The 9145-nt window shown below is 41.0% G+C and overlaps 1 protein-coding gene across 6 annotated transcripts in view; it reads right to left on the reverse strand.

Annotated features, from left to right (window-relative positions):
* Positions 1-9059, reverse strand: part of wasf1 (WASP family member 1) — a 67123-nt gene extending 58064 nt beyond the window's left edge. For 3 of the 6 annotated variants that reach the window (XM_085381513.1, XM_085381512.1, XM_085381508.1), the window contains exon 1: positions 8586-8962. The gene's annotated coding sequence lies outside the window, so the exon portion shown is untranslated. The other 3 variants (XM_085381510.1, XM_085381509.1, XM_085381511.1) reach the window with 3 other exon arrangements.
* Between the last annotated feature and the right edge of the window lie 86 nt (positions 9060-9145).

A 9145-nucleotide genomic window follows, 5' to 3' on the forward strand; every position in this document is an offset into this window, starting at 1 on the left:
GGGGGAAAAAAAAAAATAAAGTTGCTAAAGTGAACCCATTGATCTAATTTCTAGTCCCATCATTTTATTCTGGATACTTTTAGGGCAGCTTTGCATGATTCACAGTTCAAAATAATTCTTATTTACCTTATCCATGGTGTGCATGGTGTTCCCTCAGTTTATCTGAAACTTTGGCCATGTTTAATCCAAATATAAATGTAAATAACCTTAATAGTATACATATCACAGAAAATATAGGAAGGGATAAAAGGTAGCCTTTAAGGTCTTCAAAGAGCCTTTATTCATGTAATGGGGAGGTGTGGTGCTAGAATTATGTTTTGTTTTGTTTTTAATAAAGCTATAGCAGAAGAGAGTTGGGATTCAGGTGTAATATGCAAGTACCTTCTAAGAACTTACTTTATACCTGTGTAAATGGCAGATTTACTGACTGCCATGTTGACTGTATTCTATTGATATTGGTATGCAATGGAAACGCAACTGACAGAGCAAGTAATTTTGAATAGAAATGCATACTGTACTGATAAAGTTAGGAACTGTCAACCAGCCAGTTGCAACACGACAAACAAAATTAACATTTCTCTGCAGCAGGAAAAGAGCAGAATTTCCTGCCGTGGTGAGCTAGCACAATCTGTTATGTCATTCACTATATTAATGGCGTGGAACTAGAACACATTAGAGGTTTCAGCTTAAAGTACCGACTGAAATAACTGTCATCAGTATTCTTTTTGCCACAGTCCTATTTGCATTTTTGTGTTCTCAGCTCAAACTAATTCTGCAATGGGCAGACCATAGCCATCAGTGTCCTGCATCATAAAAACAGCGGAGTAGTAAGTGGCTATGTCAAGCGGATGACAGTTCACAGTTACAGCTCACTGGCTGGCTACACTCTGACCTCTGAGGCAATGAATCACATTCACACATCGGCCATCTTGTGACCCACTCAACAGCACTAAATGTTTAAAAATAAATAAATAAAAATGCACCAGGATATGCGTGATGTCAGGTGTGATACACAAGCAAAAAACACACACATTGATCCCCCACCTATTGCTCTAGATGTACAACTAATAAATAATCCATACTGGTAATGTTAGTCTAGAAACATAACTGTTATCTCAAGATGTATCATCTCTAATGTATATGAACACAGAGGATTTTTCTCTTTCTTACATAACAGTGAGCCTAGACACGCTCTTAGCTGTGGGCATGTGTCTATAAATGAAAGACTGTTATGTAAGCAACTGCTGCATCTCAGACCATTCCCATGGCTTGGCAGTTTAGAATGACTTTGATTCAGCATCATATCAGATACATTTTACTCTACTTTAGAGAGGCCTGACAGTAGATAATCACAATCAATAACTACCTCCATATTTCCTCCGGCCACAGCAATGAATTTTACTGTGAGCACTGTGAGGGTCATGTTTTTTGACTTTTCCAGTGCTTTCAACACCATCAGGCCGACCCTCCTGGGTGATAAGTTAGCAGCGATGCAGGTGGATGCTTCTCTGGTGTCCTGGATTGTTGATTACCTGACAGGAAGACCACAATATGTACGTCTCCCACAGTGTGTGTCTGACAAGGTGATTAGCAACACAGGGGCACCACAGGGGACTGTCCTCTCCCCCTTCCTCTTCACCCTCTACACCACAGACTTCAGCCACTGCACAGAGACCTGCCATCTTCAGAAGTTTTCTGATGACTCTGCGGTGGTTGGATGCATCAGCAGGGATGATGAGACAGAGTACCGGGCTGTGGTCGACTCCTTTGTCACGTGGTATGAGCAGAATCATCTGCAGCTCAACGTGGCAAAGACCAAGGAACTGATCGTGGACTTCAGGAAGACCAGGAAACACTTGACCCCTGTTTCAATCCAGGGGGTCAGTGTTGACATTGTGGAGGACTATAAATACCTTGGAGTACACATTGACAATAAACTGGACTGGGCTAAAAACACCACAGCACTTTACAGGAAGGGCCAGAGTCGTCTCTATTTTTTGAGGCGACTGAGGTCCTTCAACATCTGCCAGAAAATGCTGAGGATTTTCTATGAGTCTGTGGTGGCCAGTGCGATCCTCTATGCTGTTGCATGCTGGGGGAGCAGGCTGAGGGTCGCAGATGCCAACAGACTTAATAAACTGATCCGTAAGGCCAGCAATGTTGTGGGGATGGAGCTGGACTCCCTCAAGGTGGTGTCGGAGAGGCGGATGCTGTCCAAGATAAAGACAATGTTGGATAACACCTCCCACCCACTCCATGACATGTTGGTCAGTCACAGGAGCTCGTTCAGTGAGAGACTGAGATTACCGAAAAGCACCACTGAACGACACAGGAAATCATTCCTGCCTGTGGCCATCTCCCTGTACAACGCATCCACTTAACACACTGTTTGCTGCTACAACTACACATGTTTCTTTTCCAAATATTTATTTATAAGTGACTTATGTATGTATGTATGTATGTATGTATGTATGTATGTATGTATATATATATGTATATATTGTACTATTCTTAGTTAGCGTATTGTCTGTCTTGTCTTAATGTTGGTTTAAAATGGAGCACTGTAACAAAAAATAATTTCCCCCAGGGATCAATAAAGTATTCTGATTCTGATTCTGATTTACAGGAAAATTACAGCATATAGGATTCTACTGAAGCAAAACCTTCACACATTGACGCCCTATCCTACAGCCAGTAACAAATGCCTAAACTCCATCTGACCCCTGCTCTGGAGCAGTTTTTGTGCTGGAGGACTGACAGAATCGCTTTATGATAAGCATGTATTTAAAAAAAAGAAAGAAAAAAAGATGAAGTGGTTACTGAATAGGAGGTTTCTTGCAGAGGATTTAATTGAATTTGGCATTTGCTGCTAACCATCAGAGACAAAAGGAAAGGCGAGCCTCCACTTCCGATCGTCCCATCTGAGAGGGAAGAGCAGCTTACACTCACAGCCTCTGCTGGGCTTCCATCCAGTGCAAATCAGACAAGCCTTGTACTTGGGCCTCATGCAAATCAAAGCAGAGCTGGATCCTTGCTGCGAGCTGTAAATGAACAGCCAAATATTGGCTTCTAATTGAAAGCAGCAGTTGCCTGTGTGCACAGGCACCCCTGCTGTGAAACAGTGGACAAACACACTGAAGGTGTACACTAAGGTTACTGCTCCATTTGTGTCCTCTTTTCCCACCATTTTCCTCCATCCCTTTTTGCATTTTTTTATTAGCCATGGCTTTGTTTTCCTCTTTTAAAGACTACTATTTAAATAACATTTTATAATATTAAGATCTTTTATAGCAGCAGCACTTCTAACAAACATGGTAGTCTTCAGGGTAACAATAATCCTGAACTAGATCTAAAGAAATTGTGTAAAACATAATACGCCCAAGAGAAAATCTCATCTGCATCTCTTATTTTCTTCGTTATTCTTGATGGTAACGTATTCCCTGCTCCACCACAGGGAGAGAAACAGAGAAGAAAAATGAGTGCTTATGAAAATCCTGATGAAAATTCGGTGCATCTGTAATTGAACACAGACATACTAAGTCTTGACAAGAGAGATTCAAGCTGTGGCTGTGATAAAGGTGCTTTTGCTTTCCATTTTTCAGCCTCCATCAATCATCGCACATGATCACAATGACCAGGGCATCAGCCATTCCAGCTCAATAAGAACCAATCAGTGAAATGGGCAAAAATAGGAGACTGAAGATATGGCTGAAATCAAGACAGAAAAAGAACACACGTATTCAAAATGAGGAAGACGGGTAAAACAGAAGAGATTATATTTTTACTCTGTGCGAAACATTATGGCTCTATTTTGCCTAACTTTGAATATTCAAATGCATTCAAATATGCACATGCTCTAAGTGCAGCTGAGGAGATCGTTTTGAAGTCAGAAAGCAGCACTGACTAATGGTAGCAAACAAGGCAGAAAAAAATAAATGGTGATCTAAATTGAGAAAAGGCAACTTACAATTTAACTGCTTTGCCAATATAAACGCCTAGAAAACCCCCAACTCTGGACATCATATACGCACAAATACAAACACTGTTAGTCTCTGAGCCTAAAGTTCCCAGGGAGAACCGTGTATCCAGTTTGCTCCTAAAGCAGATGAAGCCTACATTGTGCCGAGAAAGGGATCAGACTACATTTACCTTCCAAACATACACTTGACACCAGGGGAGTGGCTTCAACCGTCCACAGTTTACCCCATTGTGTAGCGATTTTGGCTTTCAGCTGGCAGAATAAGCCAGGTCAGTCATGGGACACCATGGTGCTCCATTTCCCAAATGCGTGCCTATTATGTCAAGTCCAAAGAGGATTCTTTATTAAATTTGAAGCATGTGAGCCCAGAAAAGACCTCATGATTGTTATTCTATGAGCTGGAAGTTGACAAAATATTTTTAGCCAGAATTTCAAGCCTTCAACCTTTTTTCCTTATATTTTTATTTATTTACTTGCTTGTTTTTTTTTTTTAAAAATCAGCTCTGTACCATAGACTGCTAAGACAGCACGTACATACACTTCCTATTCCTCAAGCTGCATCTGACAGATATGAAATACAGTCTCAACTCAAGACAAATCCTTTCTAAAACTCGTCAGAGCCTCAAGTGATGTAGTGAATGAGAGAACTCTTGCATGTGTTTAAACACTGTGCAGCTGTGGCAGCAACAGCGTGCTGTGTAGATATAACGAAGGCAAATAAACTGAAGGGAATAACGCCTTGTGTTCCATTCAGCTTTAGATGACGGAAAGACAGATAACAGATCGTTACAGATGGGAAAGGGGTACCCTTAAACTCAGTTGTGATATCTTTCTTTTTGTCCAGTTGACTGTCCCTCTGGCACTATCAGGCAAGTCTTTTTCAGAGTTACCTTGTCAACTCTAAGAAAGCCTGTCAACACCCTCTCCTCCCTTGTGTGAAGATAAAAGACAAAAGGCAGAGAGTTACTTACTATGCCAGATTTATAAAAGACATGGTATAGCAGATTTTTAAGACTAAAGATCAAGTTATGGTGCTCTGTGATCAAAATTTTGGATTTTATATATCTTTGGAGATATTAAGCCTTTCTTCTCAATAGAAGTAATGTATTTTATTTCTGAAAATGGCGTTCTACCTTTGTTCCAGGGTGGCATCACTGAAAGAAAGCAAAACATTATCTGCCATGAGGCACAACAGTAAGTCCTGAGTTAAGGCACACTATGACAACTTCCATCCCTGGAGTTTGACCGAGGACTGGATTAAGACATGGAAGCAAAGCAAAAAATTAATAAAGGAGAGAACGTGGACAGCATCCCCTACTGAAGAAAAGCAAGTTAAAAAGAAATGGTTAAAGAAATACAGTGAGGCAGTTGGTGTAAACTCTTGGAAGTGGTGGAGGCAGTGGTAGTAAGACACAAGGAGCACCAGTCAGGGAGGCTTAACCGTGCACTGGTGTCTCTCTGTCAGACCAGTTCACACTGCAGACAGAAGCAGTATTATAGAGCTGTGGGCCTGGCCAAGAAGAACAATAGCTCCTGTGTGCTGGGCCCTCTGGAGGATCCTAACAGCTGGGAGATAGGAGGGCTGCCTGTAGCTCAACTAAATGGCACGTAAGCTGGCATTACACATTACGCACACTCGCATTCATTTTTGCGCTCTCTGCCTTTCCCAGAATCCCTAGCCCACCTTCCTCCCACCACCTCCTCTCGCCTCTTCATGCCAGGCACCCATCACTCACTTAACTCTCATCTATTCCCCTCCTTTCTCTTTCTACACACTCTTTCCTTATGACCCCTGTCATTCTGCGTCCCCCTATCACCCTTCTCCTCCTCTGAGGAGAAAGACCAAAAAGAAAGACCCTAAAAAAAGACAGCAGAGGAGAAAGAGATTTCTTGCTAGCATGAGAAAGTCAAAGACTGGCAGAGGATCAGAGCACTGTCAACAAATAATAGACTTCCAAAAGCCTCCACAGGAGGCTGTTCAGTCATGAGGGCCTATGAAACACATTTAAATAAATAAATAAATAAAAAATGTCATCCCTCACAGCAAAAAGTTCACAAACAGCATAACATAAAATGGCAATAGGCTCGATTCTATTCTGAGGAGACACCTGTAGCAAAACTGAGAAACTTTTGTATATATTCATGTATCAAAGAGCGGCCAATGTGAACAGAGCCCTCAACTGTGTATTTGTCACCTTGGCATGACGTTTTTCAGGACCAAAAAAGACATGCATATAACATAAAGGTCAGAAAGTCGCCTGCTTTAAAAAGAAGTTGCCTCAAACTGAACTACTGCCTCTTGTCTGGACCACATCAGACATCCTTTAAGACATGTCCACTGAGGCTGAATCAGACCGGTGGTTAGGGGACAGTCTCTGGATTATGTCCTCAAGCCAGCTCTGAATCCAAACAATATGACAAATGGTCCCTGCATGATCCATCTGAGCGCTTATGAAAGCTAGGCTATAGTTCTCAGTCATGTGATAGTTTGGAGGCCACTCCTGCAGGCTGATATATTTAACAGCTGCAATGGCCCACAGACCATTTTGTTTCTGCCATATGCTCTTAACCTACAGATTTTTTTTTTTAAACGTTTTTAAAAGATATCCATTCATCTGGAGTCTTGGTGACATTCACTGCACTACTGTAAATTTTACTCATCTGCAGTTCAGGTCACATACAGTTGATCAGAACAAGACTAAAGTAGTATTTCCCTTGAAGTTGAGTTCTTCTGCTCCAGCCATCATACAGGACCATGACAGATCTTCTCGGCCCACAAAGTCTTTTTCAGGTGGAACTAGGTGGGTATTCAGTGGTTGTAGCCAAATAATTATATATATATATATATATATATATATATATATATATATATATATATATATATATATATATATATATATATATATATATGTGTGTGTGTGTGTTTGATGTGGGCTAATTTGATATAACAGGTAAATATATATATATATATATATATATATATATATATATATATATATATATATATATATATATATATATATGTGTGTGTGTGTGTGTGTGTGTGTGTGTGTGTGTGTGTGTGTGTGTGTGTGTGTGTGTGTGTGTTTGATGTGGGCTAATTTGATATAACAGGTAAATATTTAAGGTCATCTGGAAAGAGTCAACATCTTCTCTATCTGCATTAATTATTAATGCAGCTTCTGATCAAATCGAGGAATTAAGTCTTATTTATGCATTCCACTGAATCACAGCCAAGGCAATGTGAGTGTACAGAGCTCTGCATTTGTTGATTTGGACAAGATGTCTAGCCTTGTAGGATAAATAGCTTCTTTCTTTTTTTTAACCTCACTATTTATTAGAAAAAAAAAGAATAATTATTAAATTCCTGCCATCACATGTAAACCCTAGTTTACCTCGCTCTGTATTTGTTATTTTAACACATCAGAGGCACACTAATCCACTGTCAGAAGCAGCATCCACAGTGGCATACATGGATTTTTAGCAATAGCTCTGCAGCTGATGTTTCTAAAGGTGATTCATTCATTATCAACCACGAAGCTGAACCCACACTGTCACTACAGGCTGTTCTTACATTTACTATTGCATTTTTAAAAGAGGCAAACCATGAAATATGCTGCTGGCCACTCAGCAGGCAATAGTTACCTGCAGCAATCCAAAGACCCAACTCTTAGTTTGTCTCAACTGGACAGACTGTAGAAAAGATATGCTCACTTTGATGAAGTGCAAAGCCCATATTAGCCGGCCTCCTGTGTATCAAAGAACATATTCGTGCTGTCACTACATATAAAAGCTGATTACTGCACAGCGGTCACAAAACGACGATGCCCCTCGTGCCCACTTTTCTTGTTGCACTTGAAGTAGTACAAAGAAGGTTTCGGATTTCACAGAGCATGATTTTCACTGGGCTGAAGGCTTACCATCCCCCCATGACTGCAAACGAAGCTGGCTGGAATAGACCCCAACCCCTGTCCTCCTTCTCCTCTGCCTCGCAGAGGCAAATCAATGCATTCTTATAAAATTAACTGCCCGTGGTTCCCTTCATGACACTGTAGCAAACTGCCCACTCCACAAACTCGCTAACAAATAAAACACACTCTACGTCTTTTTATTTATTTGTTTATGCACGTTGGGTTAATTGGGGAGCATTGCAAATATTTGCTCTCTGCTTTTCTCACTAGTGTGATATTCTTCAGACTCACTATGTCAAGACGCTGCAGCGGGATCTCATGCAGATGTGCAGCTGCAATTTATCACCCAGCGGTCCCATTACCAATTCCTCCTTTAGTCATTCAAAAATAAAAATGCTACTGGTAGGTAGGCTACTTTGTGGGATTTTGACCACTTTGGTAGCCTAACGTTGTTCTCATTGCCACATTTGTCAACTGTACACCGGGTAAACGTGGGAGTCAGTGATGGCCAGGCAGTTTTAAATTACCAAGACCGTTATTAGTCGAGCAGCTCCAGTTGAAGTCTAATGTTACAACACGGTGACTCGGTTTTATGACGGTAAGTTGCCGCTGTGCTAATAGCGATAACATAACGTTACTAAAGTCCCATTTTGCATGATGCACTGCAGTGCAAAATTTAAAAAGAAATTATTTACCTGATACGTTTGTAAGAAGAAAAAAAAACCCTCTTATTTTCTCTCCATCCTTACTGAGCAGCAGAGTGTGCCACCGTGTCCAAAAATTTAAATCCCCGGGTCGGATCCATGGTTGTACTGTCTCCGTAATCAAATGTACTCCTGCTGGAAGAGGCGGCGGCGGAGATGAATCCAGCCACTTTTTTTCCAAAGGGATTCTCTGGGCAAATGTTGATGAAATTGGCAATAAAGCTAGTCCGGTTAAGATTACATCAGGTTTCACGTCATAAAACCACTTTGATTTTTACCCGTATGCGACATTTGTTTTCTTTCTAAGAGAAGTAGTGTGAAATTACGTATATCCACAAGAAAACGTCCCCATTGAAATCGGTAATAATGGTACGTACCACTCTATTGTTGGGGCGCGAGAAAACGTCCCATGCTGCTGCTGAAGTGTACTCGTGGGAGGCTCGTGCGCGTTCGCGGTATTGGCTTATTATCTCAAACCTTGGTGTTGTGCTGTCCAATCGATTTCAGGGAGGGACACACTGATTTGGATTATTTCAAACATTACAGTTGAA

The sequence above is a fragment of the Rhamphochromis longiceps genome, linkage group LG15 (genome assembly GCF_057381845.1).
Source record: "Rhamphochromis longiceps isolate RC_006_pf linkage group LG15, R_longiceps_female_GT1.1, whole genome shotgun sequence".
Classification (NCBI taxonomy): domain Eukaryota; kingdom Metazoa; phylum Chordata; class Actinopteri; order Cichliformes; family Cichlidae; genus Rhamphochromis; species Rhamphochromis longiceps.